Source organism: Mastomys coucha, unplaced genomic scaffold (genome assembly GCF_008632895.1).
Source record: "Mastomys coucha isolate ucsf_1 unplaced genomic scaffold, UCSF_Mcou_1 pScaffold14, whole genome shotgun sequence".
In the NCBI taxonomy this organism is placed as follows: domain Eukaryota; kingdom Metazoa; phylum Chordata; class Mammalia; order Rodentia; family Muridae; genus Mastomys; species Mastomys coucha.
Window position 1 is genome coordinate 22,471,544 of NW_022196896.1, and position 19,270 is coordinate 22,490,813.

The 19,270-nt window shown below is 37.7% G+C and overlaps 1 long non-coding RNA gene across 1 annotated transcript in view; it reads left to right on the forward strand.

Moving 5' to 3' along the window:
- Window positions 1-19,270, forward strand: part of LOC116089007 — a 33,162-nt gene that overhangs the window by 7,886 nt on the left and 6,006 nt on the right. The window contains exon 2 of the long non-coding RNA XR_004118097.1: window positions 4,887-4,987. This is a non-coding gene — a long non-coding RNA (uncharacterized LOC116089007). The remainder of the gene's footprint in view (window positions 1-4,886; window positions 4,988-19,270) is intronic.

Here is a 19,270-nt window from a genome sequence, read left to right on the forward strand (position 1 = left end):
TCCTTCTTCTTGAGTTCCTTGTGGAATGTGGGTTGTTCTTCCTGTATTCCAAACTTCTGGGCTAATACACATTTCTTTACAGTTACATACATGACGCTCTATTAAAGAAGCAGAGATTCTATTACTGTCATTTGTTAACATTGTAGAGAGAAAAAAAGTGAATTCCATAAATAAGTAAATATCTAAGAGGTGTTTTTAATACAATGTAGTATTATTAACCTAATTTTACTATGTGTGATCTTTCTTTAAGTAAGTCTTAGTAATTGTCAGCGTTTAAGAAAAGATTAAGATTTAAGTGAAGTAGTCCTTCAATCCCTATTCCCACCTTATAGGATGCCAACCCTGTTGGTTAATATCGCAACAAATTACAGCTTCATTGCATGCATTTCAGAGAGCGCAAATGATAATAATTCTCCATAGTGCCCAAGTGCAAAAACCCACTTAATCTTTCATAATTATAGTTTTGAGCATCAAAATTTTTATATAATTCTCTCTTTATGAAAGGTTTGCTTTGCCCCATTTTCACCACAGTATAACTGCTACATGCCAAAACATAGTAGAAATATGAAAGAAGACTCTTAGAACTTTAGGTCTCTAGCTAATCTTCATTTTAGTGGAGCAAGATGCTGTGTATCCTGTAAAAGGAAACATTAAGTTTGCCATTTCCTTGGAGTTATAAAACTTTAAAGCTCACCTATAAACAGTTATTTATGGAAAACAAGTGACATGTTACATTGTTTGTCAGGGAGAATTTGGGGGCCTCAAACCTCTCCTGTCTCTTCTTTTATTCCCAGATATCTGTTATCATTCACCTATCTAATTTTTCTTCTTGCTTTCTGCTTTCTCTTCACACCCCATGCTGGGGAATATCTCTGTGAACAGCCAGACTCATTGTAAGTAGCATTGGCTGATTTGCCTCAGGACCTGTTTCCCTAGCCTGTAATGTGGAGGGCATTCAGTAAAAACATGGAAATAAAGGAACTTACCACTCAACCAGGTGCAAAAGTTAAACTAGACTCCTGGAATTCCTGAAGTTAAGAAATAGTATATAGAAAATTCTTATTGTACTTCAATAATGATTTCTGATGTGATTTAAAAATTAAATCAGAGTATGTTTTATAACTCTTTACCAAAATTTTTATTTACACAGGCAAATCTGAAAAAAAGACATGTACAGAAGGGCTGAGCAAGATAAAATCAGTAATCCTGTGTTTGTTCTATGCCAATGCTGATGAACCTCTTTTATTTTTGTCACATTACCTAGCAGAATATAATTATTTTACAAATAGATAAAAACAAAATGGTTTTAGACAGATGACGAACTTTGGCTTATTTCTTATTAGACATGAATAGGCAATGTAATTTACTTTAGAAACAAGGAGTCTGACTTTGTATTGAGGTCAACTGAATAAGATTTATCCATGTAGAATTTAAAATATTTCAGGACTTTGGTGGTTATTCAGTGTTAGATCAGCACAAACCAAGGCCCTAGATTAGAGCCCAACACTGAAAAAAAAAATTCAAAAACCCTAATCATTCATTGTAAAGTTTTTCTTTTATGTAGTTCCCAGTACACTTAGGTATATTATGGTATTTAATTCACTTAGGTATATTATATCTGCAGAGATGTTTTGAATGAATGTAACAAAATCTGCAGATGTGAGTGGGGTACTCTTGAGGAGCTGATCTAAGGATGTTAGTGTTGACATCATACAGCCCACACTCATAGAAGAAAAGAACATGCTATTGTTCATAAGACCTGCATCCATTTCTTAAGCAAAGTCATGAGTAAGCTTCAATTGTATGTTTAATAAAACAAATTTCAGTTTGTACTCCCCCAAAGAACACAGAGCCCAGCATATCTGAACTGTTTGCGTTTGTTAAGTCATCTCCCATGGGATTGTTGTAGTCAGTGTCTCAAGTGTGCAGGACAGTGCGTAACTTTTCCAATGGTGAGTGACAGAGCCAGCATTTGCATCCAGGTATACATACTCCATACCTAGCACTCTGAAGAGAAGCACAAATGGCACTTGTTGAAAGAACCAAGCAGATTTCCTTAGAGTCTATCCAGGTTGATTGCCGGACTACTTTTTCTTTTTTGTAGAAAAAGTTGAAAGATGCTAGTATCACTTAGATCATGGTCTTGGGACTAAAACTTCAGCATGCTTCTTGATTTTCCTTGTTTCATTTGTATGTGAACTGCCTCTCAAAAATGGAACAGAGCCTTTCTCCACTGGCATGGAAGTAATTGGGGATATCCCTATGCCAAAAGTTTGGGTTTGATAGGGAATCACATTTGGTTTCAAAGTTCAAGAAGGAAAAAGAAATGTACTCCTTTAGTCTGTGACCTCAACTCTCATACTTCTTATGTTTTTAATTCAGGGTAACTGTGTTTACCTGCCTCTCTCTGTTGTGAAAGTTTTAACAGTAATCAGAACAAATTTGTACTGAGTGTACAGTATGCAACAGAGTCTGCAGAATAGCATCTTTATATACATTATTATATTGTTGAACCTTGGAACCTAAGGAACTTAGTAGTTTAAACAGCCACTTGCAGGCTAGAACATTCTGTTAACTAAGTAACTCAAACTTGCAAAGCTAGTGACTATTAAAGCCCATATCTAACTATACCCCTGCCTAGCCACAAAGGCTGCTTTTTTTATTTGGCTCATCCTGTGGTCATTTTGTAATAATTTCCATGTTTTCAGTTCCCTTCTCATCAATAGAACAGAAATTGCTGACTTTATGCCTTTATTTTACAAGATGATAAAACAGTTTTTTTTTTAAGTTAATGACATTTTAAAGTTTAAAGTTAAAGACATGACAAAGTAGGAAGGATTAGGATGAATATGGATCAGAGAAAGCAATCGAAAATGATGTCTTAAGATCATCATGAAGCAAATGGAAGGTGGAGAAAAATTCTGGGCAAAAATGTTATGATTGGATTCTATTGGTTGTTGAACACCTCTTTTTCAATATTAATGATGAAACTTTGACTAAATGATGGGCAAAGCAACCTGGATTCCTACTCTGGGAATTAGAAAAAGAGAAAACCACTTTACCATAGTTCCAAAGCCACACATTCAAATCATGTGATTCAACACACTGCAAGTGGCTGGCTGTCTGCAGGACACATCAATTTACTGCAAAACCACATCAATCAAGCCAGACTCTCCCAGCTCAGAGTGCCAGAGCCATCACAATCATTAAACAGTAATGCAAATATAAAAGCAATATCTCACCTCATTAGTACTAAATATGTTGTTTATTCTTTCCTCAAGTAAAATGTTTAGAAGCCTGCATAATGAGGGTCTAGTTGACAGAGGTGTGGAATTATGAAGCTGCTAAACCCAGTGTGAAGACAGAGTGATAAAATAGATTGGATTTTGCAAGAGCTATGCTCAGAGCAAACTTGGGTGGCTGGGTTCCACATTAGCACATTGTTTTGACATTCATGTGCTCAGAGATTCTATTTCATGGTGATGGGGGTGGTGGTGTGACATGTGGATCGGGAAGAGAGTATGCAGTTGGAAGTCAAAAGCTACTACCAGCTATGGGCAGAGAGGGAAACTGGATGAGTTCTTGAAGTTATGCCCTATTTTCTAATATGAATATTTGCATAGAAACACCATGTAGGTGATGGTCTGGAAACATAGGCAAAGCCTATGGGTAAATGAAGGCATCAAATTAAACTTGGTAATCTGTACCTGTCTGAAATAGTGTTTGTATAACTGTGTAATAAACTTGAAAGCCTATCCTCTGAACTCTCAGTGCACATGAGCACAATGAATGCTTGAGCACTTGACAGAAGTGTGCCATTGGCTTAGAGGGTGTGATTTTTGGCAGTGTTGGTGTGCTGCAATTAGAGCACTTATGTGTGTGCTACTACTTCGCCTTGTTTGGAATGTCAGGCTGCTATATCTTTCATTGCCTTAATTACCTAAGTTTGTAATAATCCCGCCTTTCAAATCCAAATCCAACAATTGAACTGTGGATAATAGAAAGGACATGAAAAACCTTAGCTTCTTGCAGGCTTGTGTAGCCACTCTGCGTATTTCCTGACTTAGCTAGGTACATAGTACCTGACTAGGACTGTACAAAAAAATGTTGCCTGTCTGAAGGAAGGAAAGGGAGCTCTTTTCCACCTCTACATACCTTTTCTGGGAGACATGTGGGTCCTAGGGATTGTCTAGGAAGATTTCTAAATCAAGCTGTGAGGAAAACACGAAGATTTCATTGTGTCCCATCCTTTCACCTGATGTCCCCAACCCTACACTCTAATACCGTTTGTAGAGCTGTGTATATCACACTCAAGAAAACAGGAAAAGGAAAGGGATCTGCAACAGCCTTGCAGATCTCCTGTGTTTTAGAGATGATTTCACTTTGCAGAGGTTACTCTGCTCTAGTGCTAGCCATGCTTTTGCTATTCGTCTTTGATGATCAGTAGCAGAGTTTTTGAGGAAGAACTTCTTATTTTTATAAATTGTAGGGCCTTCAAAGTTTTTCTAATGGAGTAGAAGGTGGGTATTCCTTAAAGCATTAAAAGGGGCCTAAAAAACATTTAGATGAATGAATCACAGCAATTCCCTTATAATAAAGATAAAATTGGAACTAATTTGCATACACATACTCTCTTCTCTCTCTCTCTCTCTCTCTCTCTCTTTCTCTCTCTCTCTCTCACACACAAGAAGACTTGGAATAAGGAAAGTTGAATTGTAGTTTAACTCTCGAGTTTATTTGCATAAAAAGTTCATTCAGTCTGTAGACTTGCCCCTTTAAAATATGCTGAAACTAATCAACAGGCTAATAATCCTTATCAAATTTATAACTATTGCTGTAAGTTAACCCATTGTAAATACAGCTTTCTTCTTGTTTGTTTGAGACAGGTTATCATGAATTCCAGTGCCACCAGCAAGAGCACAAAGACTCGGGTCCATATCATCACCACTCTCAGGAGGCTGAGGAGTTCTGCAGAGACTTCACTCAGGTATCAAAGTCAGGGATTGTGAATTTCATACTGGAAAGAGCCTCACAGGTAGCCAGTTCCTAGTATAGTACATGGTCAGAGACTTTACTAATGGCATTTTAGTATAAGCTTGAGGACAACAGTTGAGAAAGACACCAGGCACATCTGGGTGTATGAGTGTGAGTGTCTGAGAAAACCAGGAAAGAAAGGCACACCCCCATGCATAGAATCCTCAGTGAGAGCAGCAATTAATTATCATAGTATTTGCCCTTTTGGTGGCTCTCAAGTTACATCTCCAAGTATACCTAGAGGTCCATTTTCTTGTGTCTCATTTGATAAAGGATTTGCATGAGGAGCTCCAGAGATGCCTTTGATCTAATTATAATCTGGTGAGGTGAAGCCAGGAGACACCAGGCTTACATGAAATGTTTAGTATACAGAGTTTTCTATAAATTAGAGTCTGGTAAGACTACTAGAGAATGGTAGGTTCATGGCTGGATTGAGAGAAAAACTGTAAGCAGTTGTTAATTATGCTGGAATTCTTTCCACACTGTTGGCAAGGACTTCTATTAGATTACAGGGCAGAGGGCTTCTTTTCACCATTTCAGGTTCTCCAAAATTTCCCTGTCATTATTTTCCTGCCTCAGCAAATTGCCCTAAAAGCTCTATACTTCCAACTGACACAGATTGTTAAAGATTGTCTTAAACTTTTGATTCTGCTACCTCCATTACCCAAGTACTGGGTCTATAGGCAGAGGCCATCCTTCCCAGTTTATATGGATTATTCTTCAGGTATATGCGCAAGAGTGGTATAGCTGGGTCTTGATACAGATTGAGTTTCAATTTTCTGAGGAATTGTATTAGTGATTTCTGTAGTGGCTGCTCAAGTTTGTACTTCTACCAGCAATAAAGGAGTGTTTCAAGCATAGATATTTTGAAGGCAAAACCCACAAAATTTGTTTTCATGGTTTATTGTATGTCTCTGTAACTCTCCTGGAAGAAATGTGCAGTGGATAACTTCAGAGAGGTTTTGTCATCTCCATGCTTAATTGCCTATGGCATAGTGCTAACCCAAAAGAGAAGACACTCTTCTCAAAAAGGTCAGTTTTTAAGAATGTGGGGGAAGACAGGTAATTACTATTCCAAACATCTTAGAGTAAAACAGATTTGGTTTTCCTTCAACTTCTTTTCCATCAACATGCAGTTGTTGAAGACATTGACAACCACAGTCAGTTTAAAGATTCAAGAAACTTGAATACAGAAGACCTCTGATCACAGTGCTAAGCATTTTTTAAGAAGACAATGCTGGATAGACCTAGGGGTCAGTCAAGAAGGAAAAGGAGGTTGCCACAGTAAATGTTGCTAAAGTTCATGTGAATACTCTATAGGCAAAATACACTGATTTATAGACTTTATAAACTGTAGGTTCAAGGCAAAGTTCTCCTGATGCCAGAGAGTGTTATAAACCATCGAGGTATGAGGAGGTGATGAGGTGACCTCAGTAATGTGCCCCTCTCACACTTCCCTTCCACCCAGAACATTGCAGCAAGAAGACAAAGTGAAAGTTTCTTCACTAGACTTATATTTAAAGATTTAAATGTTTAAATGTCAAAATATACTTAGGAAGCATGAGATGAAGACTGATTTCTCCAGAGGATGAGAATGGCTTTTTTTTTTTTTTGTACATTACTCATAAGAAGCCTGTAGACAACTTTCTTCCTGTAAGTGTGGAGTCGATGAAGATTCAATCCAAGGGATCGTGCTAGTTCCTATAGGAGAAGAAATAAGTTGCCAGTGTGTGTGCCATGAACGTGCCTGCCTTTTGCCTTAAAACCAAATTCAGGACAACTTTAATAAAGTGTCACTTGGTGTGACCATTTTTGGAAGCTTTGGGGACCATTACATAGTTCAGTGAGTCAGGTATGAATGATGAGCAGAGTTCCCCAGCTAGTTACTCAGGTGACATAGCTCTTTTCATCTTCTAACTCAATCATTTTGGACCTTGACATCTTGTAGTGTAGAAGGAAAATCAGAAAACGAAAAAGCATACCTGTTTCTTATATATTTCTGTATAGACTTAAATTCTTTTCCTGTCAACTGGCAAGAAAACTTTTAATATCATCAATTTAGATAAGGGTCAGGAGGCAGTATATTTATTGTTTATTTATACATTGTTAATTTGTTATCATTGTAAATTATGACAGTATATATTTTTGAGTTTTATAGTGAAGCCATAGGTACACAATATACAACAATTAAATCAAGGTAAATTATATTATTTTACACGCTTCCTTTTGTGATTAAAAGCATTTGAGATTTACTCCTAGTAATTTTGAAATAGGTAATAAATTACTGACTGCATTCATACAATACACTAGATGTGTAAGCACTCTTCTTTTATGACTGGAGGTATCTCTGCTTAAGCTACAGTTTTCTACTTTTCAATTGTCCAGGATACCTAAAATCATATTCTAATTTTTGCTTCTCATTTAGATAATTTTGATCCATATACACAGTTACATCATGGGGTAGCTTTGCTTTTGGACCTAATATATTATACTTAGTGTTATATCCTTTAGTTTTGTCTCTTTTCTTACAAAGGGAAAATGTTCTCTTAAAGGCTGAGTGGAATTACAATGGGCATCTGACTTATAGTTTGCTTTTGTTGATGCCATTTATTTTGTTGCTGGTTTGAAACTGTCCTGCAGTTTCATGAACCGGGTTCTCTCTCGAAGGGAGAAAAGAGGAACCTGAAACACAGTGTTCGAGAACAAAAGGATGTGAAGCCAAATTGAGGGGTTTCAATCAAGCCTTGCCTCTTTATTTTTGAGTTTCAGCATTTATATGTATACAAGAAAGCAAAACTGGGTCTCTAGGTTACAATGACATTTGCATAACATAAGCAATGGGGGAGGAGTCAGGAAGAGTCCGAACAGAGTCAAAGAGGGAAGCCGGGCTGCCAGGTGTGCCTGCTTGGGGGAAGGTCGACAGTAGATGTCCTCAGGTGGTCAGTTTGTTTGCATTCAACACACAATGTCCTCAAAGTACCTTCCTCTGGAATCCTCGAAGGCGGAACTCAGGGCAGTGGGCCTTTGTCCTAGGCACAGCAGGCATGAGTTGACAGTCTCTGGTTATAAGCTCTGAAGTCATGGAGTTGAGGCATGAGGGAGGAACCCAACATTGGTTGGTTTCATATACAACTTGAGCATGAGTACACAGGTATGACTTTAACATGCTGATGTCATATTTGTTGGCTATACACTTAAAAATATGATTCCCTGATCATATAAGTATGGTTTTCCTGCTAATTTTTCTCACTAGCACTATATAACGGTTCTCTTTTAAAAAGAGTATCATTAGTAAACATTTTATTTTTCATTTTTAGTGATAGCCATTGTAATAAGTATTTGAGGTGGGAGTTGAACTCAGGGCTTAAAGCACATTAGGGAAATCATATAAGACATATCCCGGGTCCTCACATTGTGGTTTTAATACACATTTTCCCAATGATTAATATTGAATAAATTTTATTATACCTATTGTCCATTTGGGGCCTTTTGAGAAATAGCTATCTATATCACTTCCCCATATTGACTCAGCTAATTTGTTTTATTTCCCGAGTTGCCTGAGTGCTTCTGTGTGTAAGATGATGTTAACACTTCATCAGACATACAACTTGCAAACATGTTTTCCTAAGTGATAGGTTGTCTCTTTATCAGCCAGTTGTTTCTCTGAATGTGTAGAAGTTGTGTTGTTTGGTATAACATATTGTTACTTTTGTTGGCTGAGAATTTGTGATCAACTCCATATTTATCACTGCTCAGATCAAACCTGTGCAATTTCCCTCCATGTTTTTTAGAGTATTTTTCATAAATTCAAGCCTTTCCTAGTGTATACTTATTTGTGTTGTGAAATGGGCATCACATTTCATTTTTTTCATGTTTTCTTAACATTTCTGAAGAGACTCCCCTCTTCTTGTCATGTGTTCATACTTTTGTTGGAATTTGACATATGTTGGTTCACACTGGTTGCAAAAGTAAACGTGTCTATTTATATGCTATTTAATAACTATAATTTTGAAGTATAGTTTGAAACCAAGTAGTATGATGATTGTGGCTGCTCTTCTTGTTTAAGATCACATTGATTATTCAGGTTTGGTTTCTTTGTGATTGATATAAATTATAGTTTTCTAATATTTTTGAAAAAATAAAAAAAGGATATTAATAAGGTTTACATTACATTTGTAAGTTATAGATTTACTTGTTGGCATAGATATGTTAACAATTATTAATACAGAATATGGAATCTCTTTCCATTTGTTTGTCTTATATTTACAGATTTCAGTTAAATAAAGCAGTTATGCTTGGCAATTGACAAAGTCACAAATTAGAGATGACTTGGGATAAACATTTGAATACCTATATTTGTAAGACGTTGATACCCAGAATAAGCAAGGAACTAAATTAAAGTCAACCAGTGAAAGGGAAACAAATAACCAGATTTAAAACTAGAGAGAGAATAGAATACAGATTTCTCAAAATAATACAAGGCAATTATACATGTATATGAGAACAATGTTCAGCACCACTGATCTCCAGAGAGGTAGCAGCCCAAACTACAATCATGTCAGCATACATGTCAGGAGCGCTCTCATTAGTAAGCTTTAGCTGGGGGTCTTGTGTTTCTGTGGCCTAGGTGGCTTTTTCAAGTGGTTTTCTTGGTGCTGCTTTGTAATGGGCTCAGCATCTCTTCATTTTCTTTCATGGTTTTTCCTCTTCTAAGGGAATTATCCTGTGTATTCTTTCAGAGATCAGTGAATATTCTACTTGCTTGAAAGTACTCTTGAATTGTTCATTGTATTCTTCAGTGATATGTATTCTTTTCCACCAGGATTTCTCCTTATAGTTTTTGGGGGGTGGCTCCCTTCTCATTTTCTCCTGTAATCTGTTTCGTATCCCATTTTTTCCATCTTCATATTCTTGTAATTCACTGAGCATTTTCCATGAGGTCCTTCTGAACTCTGCCACTTTATGATAAGCTTTGCAGTTTTTTCTATCCATCCCAAACTTTTTTCTTGCCTCCTTGCATCAGTATCTTTTAAAGCGAGAGCTCTCTGGCTGTGACTGGCAAACTTTCATTAGTCTATGCTGTGACGCCAGAGGTACCAGATTGGAGAGACACAAGCCAGGCATAATTTGCTCTCAGTTTCTCAAATGGACTGATTTGCAGCCTTGGCTCTTAGGTAAGATAGCTGGTTGGGGTCTACTGCCTCCACTGGCCATCCTTAGCATTTACATGGATTAAGCACAGTTTGTACTCGTTTGCTGGGCATTACAGGTATATGGATTCTGCAGCTTGGCAGGGTTTCGTGTGGATCTTGAGAGTGGGGGTGCTTCTCCTTGTAGCAGATGAAGCTGAAATCTCCCCCTTCAGCAAGTATGTGTTATTGATGTTTGTCTTTTTGTCTAAGTCAGTGATTCTCAACCTTCCTAATGCTGTGACCTTTTTGTTTATTCTGTTTTTCCGAGACAATTTCACTGCATGGTACTTATTGTAGTGGAACTCACTCCATAGAGCAGGCAGACTGGCATCAAACTCAAAAAAGGAAAAGAAAGAACACAGTCAAAGAGATTATCTCTCTTATTCCTTTAGAGTAGTTTTTTTATTTGGCTCTATGATCTACATGGGCATCTATCTATCTATCTCATTTCCAAGTTTTAGGTTTCTCTCCAAGTTGTTTTGTGTGTGGATAGTTGCTAGGTAGATTTCTTTTTTAATTTTTAATTTTTTAATTTATTTGCATTTCAAATGTTGTCCTTCCAGGTATCCCCTCTGCAAATGCCTTACTCCATCCTCCCTCTGCTTTGCCTCTAAGAGGGTGCTTCCCATCCACGCACCCACTCTTGCTTCACCTCTCTAGCTTCCCTTCACTGGGGTAGCAAGCCTCTACAGGACCAGTGCCTTCTTGCCCACTGATGCCAGATAAAACAGTCCTCTATTATATATATAGTGGGAGCCATGGACTACTACTCTTTGGTTGGTGATTTAGTCCCTGGGAGCTCTGAAGGGTCTGGTTAGTTGATATTGTTGTTCTTCCTATGGGGTTGCAATCTCCTTCAGCTCCTCAGTCCTTCCCCTAAGACTTCCACTGGGGTCCCCGTGCTCAGTCCAATGGTTGGCTGTGAGTATCTGTATTGGTCAGGTGCTGGCAGAGCTTCTCAGAGGGCAGCCATACCAGGCTCCTGTCAGCAAGCACTTCTTGGTATCAACAATAGTGTTGGGATTTGTTGCCTGTGGATGAAATGGATCCCTTTGTGAGGGAAAGGCTATCTCTGGATAGCCTTTTCTTCAGTCTCTGCTACATTTTTTAATCTCTGCATTTCCTTTAGATGGGAACAATTCTGGGTTAATGATTTTGAGATGGGTGAATGGCCCCATCCCTCCACTGGGAGTCGTGTCTATCTACAAAAGGTGATCTCTTTGGGTTCTATCCCCCACTGTTGGTTATGGTGGTTACTGTGATTCCCACTGGGTCCTGGGAGCCTCTCTTATCCCACCATGTCTGGGAATTTCTAGTGGTTCCCCTTGTTCCCACCTACATACATATTTCTATGTATTCTCCTGAACCTCCGGACTTCTCTTCTGTATCCCCCCTACCTGATCCTGTCCCCCTTCTTTTCAGTCCTTCTTCCCTCTCTCACCCAGGTCTTCCCCTCCCTCTGCCTCCTGTGATTATTTTGTTTCCCCTTCTAAGTGGAATTGGTGTACCCACACTTTGGCCTTCCTTCTTGTTATGCTTCATACAGTTTGTGAGTTGTATCATGGGTATTTTGAGCTTTTTGGTCTATATCCACTTATCAGTGAGTACATACCACATATGTCCTTTTGGGTCTGGGTTACCTCACTGGGGATGATATTTTCTAGTTTCATCCATTTGCCTGCAAAATTCACAAAGTCATCATTTTTTAATTAATTTATTTTTTACACTTCATATTCTATTCCCCTCCCCACATCCAACTTCTGACTGCTCCACATATGACACCTCCTCCCCACCCCCCACTCCACCTAACCTCTAAATTCCTGGGGCCTCCAGTCTCTTGAGGGTTAGGTACATCATTTCTGAATAAACACAGACCCGGAAGTCCTCTGCTGTATATGTGTTGGGGGCTTCATATCATCTGGTGTATGCTGACTGTTTGGTGGTCCAGTATATGAGAGATTTCAGGGGGTTCAGATTTATTGAGACTGCTGGTCCTCCTCCTTCTTCTTCTCACCTTTTTTCAACCTGCCCTAATTCAACAACAGGGGTCAGCTGCTTCTATTCATTGGTTGGGTGCAAATATCTGCATCTGATTCTTTCAGCTGCTTGGTGAGTCTTCCAGAGGGCAGTCATGATAGGCCCCTTTTTGTGAGCACTCCATAGCCTCAGTAATAGTGTCAGGCCTTGAGATCTCCTCTTGAGCTGGATCCCACTTTGGGCCTGTTGCTGGACCTTCTTTTCCTCAAGATCTTCTCCATTTCCAACCCTGCAGTTCTTTCAGACAGGAACAAATATAGGTCAGAGTTTTGCCTGCAGGATGACACTCACTTGATGCCCTGTCTTCCTGCTGGAGGTGGACTCTATAAACTCCCTCTCCCTACTGCTGGGCATTTCCCTCCCTTTGATTCCTGAGAGTCTCTTACCTCCCAGGTCTCTGGTGCATTCTGGAAGGTTTCCCCCAATCTCCTATTTCCTGAGGTTGCCTATTTCCATTCTTTTTGCTGGCTCTCAGTTCTTTCCCCCACTCCACTTTCTCTCCCAGGTCCCTCCCTCCCTCCCCACTTGTGATTGCTTTCTTCTCTTTCCCAAGTGGGACTGAGGCTTCCTCACTTGGGCACTTCAGCTTGTTGACCTTTTTGAGTTCTGTGGACTGTATCTTGGGTATTCTGTACTTTTTTTTCTTTTTCTTCTTCTTTTTCTTTCTTTCTCTTATTTATTTATTCATTTATTTATTTATTTATTTATTTATTTATTTATGGCTAATATCCACTTTTTAATGAGTACATACCATGCACATCCTTTTGTGTCTGAGTTACCTCATTCAGGATATTTTCTAGTTCTATCCATTTGCCTGCAAAACTCAGGATGTCCTTGTTCTTAATAGCTAAGTAGAGATATGTCTTGAAATCCTAATTTTTTTCAAGACTTTTAACATGAAGGGGTGTTGTATACTGTCAAATGTTTTTTCAGCATTTGATGAGACAATCATGTGATTTTTTTTCTTTGAGTTTGTTTATATAGTGGATTATGTTGATGGATTTCCATATATCAAGCCATCCATGCATCCCTTGGTCATGGGGAATGATTGATTTGATGTGTTTTTCAATTTGGTTTGTGAGAATTTTGTTGAGTATTTTTGCATTTATATTCATAAGTGAAACTGGTCTGAAGTTCTCTTTCTTTGTTGCATCTTTGTGTGGTTTAGGTATCATCATAACTGTGACTTCATAGAATGAATTGGGTATTGTTTCTTCTGTTTCTGTTTGGTGGAATGATTTGAAGAGTATTGGTATTAGGTTTTCTTTGAAGATCTGGGAGAATTCTGCACTAAAAGCATCTGGCCCTAGCCTGTTTTTGGTTGGGAGACTTTTAGTGACTAGTTCTATTTCCTTAGGGGTTATGGGACTATTTAGATAGTTTATCTTGTCCTGATTTAACGTTGGTACTTTGTTTCTGTCTAGAAAATAATACATTTCATCTAGATTTTCCAGTGTTGTTGAGTATAGGCTTTTTTAGTAAGATCTGATGATAGTTTTAGTTTTCTCAGTTTCTGTTGTTATGTATTCTTTTTCATTTCTGATGTTATTAACTTGGATACTGTCTCTGTGACCTTTTTTTTTTTTTTTTTTTTTTTTTTTTTTTTTTTTTTAGTTTGACTAAGGTTTTATGTATTTTGTTGATTTTCTCAAAGAACCAGCTCTTAGTTTTGTTGATTCTTTGTATAGTTCTCTTTGTTTCAAACTGGTTTACTTAAACCCGTTAGGGTATTTCCTACCTTCTACGCCTCTTAGGTGTGTTTGCTTCTTTTTGTTCTAGAGCTTTCACTTTCAGATGTACTGTTAAGTCGCTAGTGTAGGATCTATTCAATTTCTTTACTAAGGCACTCAGAGCTATGAATTTTTCTCTTATCACAGCTTTCATTGTGTCCCATAAGTTTGGGTATGCTGTGCTTTTATTTTCATTAAACTCTAGAAAGTTTTTAATTTTTTTCTTTATTTCTGTCTTAATTAAGTTATCATTGAGTAGAGAGTTGTTCAGTTTACATGTATATATGTGGGCATTCTGTTGTTTTTATTGTTATTGAAGACCAGACTTAGTCTGTGCTGATCTAAGAGAATACATGGGGTTAATTCACTCTTCTCATATCTGTTGAGGCTTGTTTTGTGTCCAGGTATTGGTCAGTTTTGGAGAAGGTACCATGAAGTGCTGAGAAGACAGTATAATCTTTTGTGTTAGGGTAAAATGGCCTATCTCTATCTATCTATCTATCTATCTATCTATCTATCTATCTATCTATCTATCTCTGTTTTATTCATTTGGTTCATAACTTCTGTTAGTTTCACTGTGTCTCTGGTTAGTTTCTGTTTCCACGATCTGTCCATTGGTGGGGGTAGTGTGTTGAAGTCTCCCAGTATTACTGAGTGAGGTTCAATCTGTGTTTTGAGCTTTAGTAATATTATTTCTTTTACAAATGTTAGTACTCTTTCATTTGGGGTGTAGATATCCAAAACTGAGAAATCATCTTGTGGATTTTTTTCTTTGATGAGTATGAAATGTCATTTTCCATCTCTTTTGATAACTTTTTGCTGAAAGTCTATTTTATTGGATATTAGAATGGCGACTCCATCTTGTTTCTTGAGAGCATTTGCTTGGAAAAAAAAGTTTCCAGCCTTTTATTCTGAGGTCGTGCCTGTCTTTGTCACTGAGGTGTGTTTTCAGTATGCAGCAAAATGGTGGATCCTGTTTAAATATCCAGTTGTTTAGCCTAATTTTTTTTAAAAATTGGGGAAGTCCCCAATCATTGAGTCCATTGATGTTGAGGGATATTAAAGGCCAATGGTTGTTGGTTCCTGCTATTTTTGTTGTTATAGCTGTTATTATGTTTATGTGGTTCTTATCCATTTTTTTTTGTTTTTTGTTTTTTGGTTTTTTTGTGAGAAGATTCATTTTTTGCTTTTTTCCTGGGTGTAGTTTTACTCCTTGTATTGGAGTTTTCCTTCTATCATCCTCTGTAGAGTTTCATTAGTGAAAAGATATTCTTTAAATTTGGTTTTGTCATGGAACATCTTCATTTCTCCAGTTATGGTAATTGAGAGTTTTGCTGGGTATAGTAGTCTAGGCTGGCATTTGTGTTAAGATCTGCATAACATCTGTATAAGATCTTCTGGGTTTTAGAATCTCTGTTGAAAAGTCTGGTGTAATTCTGATAGGTCTGCCTTTATATGTTGCTTGGACCTTTCCCCTTATCCCTTTCTCTGTTCTGTGTATTTAGTGTTTTGATTATTATGTCATGGAAGGAATTTCTTCTCTGGTACAATCAATTTGGTGTTCTATAGGCTTCTTGTACATTTATGGCCATCTCTTTCTATAGGTTTGGGAAGTTTTCTTCTATGATATGATTTTTATTGAAGATGTTTTCTGGCCCTTTGAATTGGGAATCTTCACTCTCTTCTATTCCTATTATTCTTAGGTTTGGTCTTTTCATAATGTCCCGAATTTCCTGGATGTTTCAGGTTAGGAACTTTTTACACTTTGTATTTTCTTTGATTGTTGTTTCAATCTCTTTTATGGTATCTTTTACACCTGAGAGTTTCTTATCTAACTCTTGTATTCTGTTGGTGATGCTTGTATCTGTATCTTCTGATCTCTTTCATTGGTTTTCCATCTCTAGGTTTGTCTCCCTTTGTGCTTTCTTTATTGCTTCTATTTCCATTTTTAGATGCTGGATGGTTTGGTTCAGTCTTTCACCTGTTTGATAATGTTTCCCTGCATTTCTTTAAGAGATTTATGTGTTTCTTCTTTAATTCTCTCTACCACCTTCAAGAGATGGGATATTAGGTCAAACTCTTGCTTTTCAGGTGTGTTCAGGTAGCCAGTGATTGCTGTGGTGAGAGAACTGGGTTCTGATGGTGCTAAATGGCATTGGTTTCTGTTGCTTATGTTGTTGTACTTGCCTCTCACCATCTGGTTATCTCTGGTGTTAACTGGCCTTGCTATCTTTGACTGGAGCCTGTCCCTCCTATGAGCCTGGTTGTTATGGACCAACTTGTATCAGGCTATCTCTGGGTGTGGGAAGGGGTCTGTAGTGTCTGATCTGTGAGCCTGTGAGCCTGGTTGTGACAGACTTCTTGAGTGTCAAGCTGTCTCTGGGTGTGGGTGGGGTGAAGGCATGTTGGAACACTGGAACTGTGTTCCTGGGCACAGTTGTAGACAGGAAGGAAGATGTGTCTCTAGCAGGGTGGATAGGTCCTGCATCTACTGGGCCCTATGGGGTTCCCAGTTAGTCCAGGTATTGGGGCAGCAGGGGTGGGTGATCTCATCTTTGAGCCTGGTTGTGACAGACTTCCTGGGAGTTAAGCTGTCTCTGTGTATGGGAGGGGATTTGGCACTCTGATTCTGCCTAGGTGGACTTTGGGGAAGTTGTGAAACCTGGGATTACATATTGTGTTGCCTTGCTGATATCATTTCTCTCAGGTTTAAGTTTAAACAAAGCAGTAAATAAAATGTCACCAAGAATTCCTAACAGAACTAAAGGTTCAAATTGCTCAAATGAATGAGACCAGATTTTCTGGACAGAGAAAGCATTTCTGGTATATTTGAGAAAGAGCATGGTTGGCCCAAACAATGTGTGCACAGGGAAGATCAGTGGGAGACCAACTCAAATAATGTCTAATAGTGCAGAGAATGTTAGCTATTAAAGAGACTGTCTTCATTAGGCTTGTGGTTTTAGTTCACGTGATTCTATCTTAGAAGACTTCTCTGTTCAAGATGCAGCTAACACCAGATTTTTAAGGCACTTTGGCTGTCTGTTGTTCAGGTTAGAGATTATGATTATTTTTGCCAGGTCCTGCCAACCTTCAAGGTACCTTTGGAACCCTCTGGCTGTGTTGTCAAGGTGATCCATTACTGGGTATTACTTTTCCTGCTGAATTGGTCTGTGCACAGCATATACCAATTAGTACTACACTCTCAGTGGCTAGCCCAGTTCCTTCTTTTTCACTAGCAGCTCATGACAAAGAAGGGCGGGGGGAGAGAATAAAAGAAAAGAAAGAAAATGGAGTGGAATACTCACACCCTTATACATATACCAGTCTTCCAAAGGCAACTCGGCAGAACATTCTTTGTTACATGTTGTCACAGACTTTCATGATTTCTTTTCTCTACTTTATTCTCCTTCAGCATTTCTCTTGATGCTTATGTTGAAGTGGCTTAACTTGAATAAAGAAACGGAAGTGACAGAAGATAAGAGAGAATATGTGGGGATTTGTGCCTTGATCCAATAGAATCCTCTGAGGGTTGCAGAAATGTAATCATATCCACCAATTCCTGGAAGGTCGGGAGCTTTGGCTCCTCAACTCTGCAGCCTTCTGTCATTTGCTCTTTACCTCTGATTTATAATGCCCAGCTACTCATAGTCACATTCCAACACTGAGATGAATGCATATACCAGTAAGCAGTTTTTATTTGATTTTATTGAGGAACTGAACATAATCTATAACCTTCTTACAGTGCTTTTCTCATAATTTTGCCAATTCTGAGGAATAAGTGTTTCCAATAATCAACAGTCACAGTCCATCTATAATCTAGTATAGCCTTTCATAATTTCAGCAACTAAAAAAGAAGATCATGAATTAATACCACACGTTCTTTATATATCAAATTAAATGCTTATTAGTTTCTTATTTTATTTATTTGCTGATTGTGTTCACTAGAGAAAAAAACTATTTACTTTTTAAGCATGTCTATTGTTTTAGCTCAAATATTTTTTAACAAACAGAATGCAATGGAATACTTTTTATTTTCTTTTTAAAGAAAATCTTTGTGAACAATGTTTCCCAAGCAATAATAAGGAGTAGATAACATGTAAAAACACTTTTCTTCTTTCTTTTATTTATTTTACTATTTTATTTTAAAACTATCCATACCAAAATAAAATATAAAAGAATTTATACTATTTATAAAAAATTAAAACTATTCTGTCAAAGTTAGACAAGCCAAGCCAATAGGAAAATAAAAAATGCCCCACGGAAAGACACAAGAAACAGAGACCCACTTCTTCACATATTGAAGAGGCCCATAAATGCCTTAAACTGAAAGGTATCTCACCATTCCGTGCTGTTTTTTGGTTTGGTTTAGGCTTGCACAGGTACTGTTTGAGATGTCACAGCTGCTATAAGTTCACATGAGCAGATCCCCATCTGCGTCTAGATGACAGTGTTCCTTGTCCCTCCATCTCTTACATTTGTCTGCCCTTTCTTCTGCTGTGACTGGAGATCATTGAGAGGATGATTAAATAGATTGCAGCTTTTAAAAGCTCTACCACTTGTCAATACTATCCTCCTAGAGGATAAAAAGCTTTACAATATTGGCCTTAGAGTGAGATATAAGATTCAAACTATAGAATTAGCTTAGAATTTATATAACATATAACAAAGACCCAAAGACAAAAAGAGAATTAAAACCTGTTTTCCAATTTTGGAAAATCATAATTTCTGAACATCATATTGTATTGTATTTCTAAGTTCTGTAAAACACATTCTTTCCTTTGTGTTACTGGGAATCATACTCAAGGCCATGTGAGCCCAACCAGCCCCATACTACTGAGGTAAAGCCCTAGCACATTGCAACATAGTCTTGATTAAAAGATTCAAACACAGATTGCCTTTTCTAATATTCTCTTTTGATGTCTGTGAGAATGAGATGGGTGTATCTCATCACACTAATGTAGACCCTCTTCATGTTTTATAAAGTTGTGTGTTTTGGAATGAATCTTTAAACTTCTACTTACTGTCTAGGTTAAGTCTTAACCACATAAATAATTTCATCCTTTGGGAACAAATGTGCCAAATCAACTCAGAGCTGCCTGATGCTTCTCACACCTTTAATGCTCATAAGACAACATTTTTATGTTGCCAGATGTAACCCAGATGGCACATATTAATTCATATATGGATATTGAAAGAATATATAGTTTCCATCTGAGGTCTTTTAAGTATAATTTGTAAATTGATTTGAGCATTGTCCTTTTTTTTCTCCCAAACTTA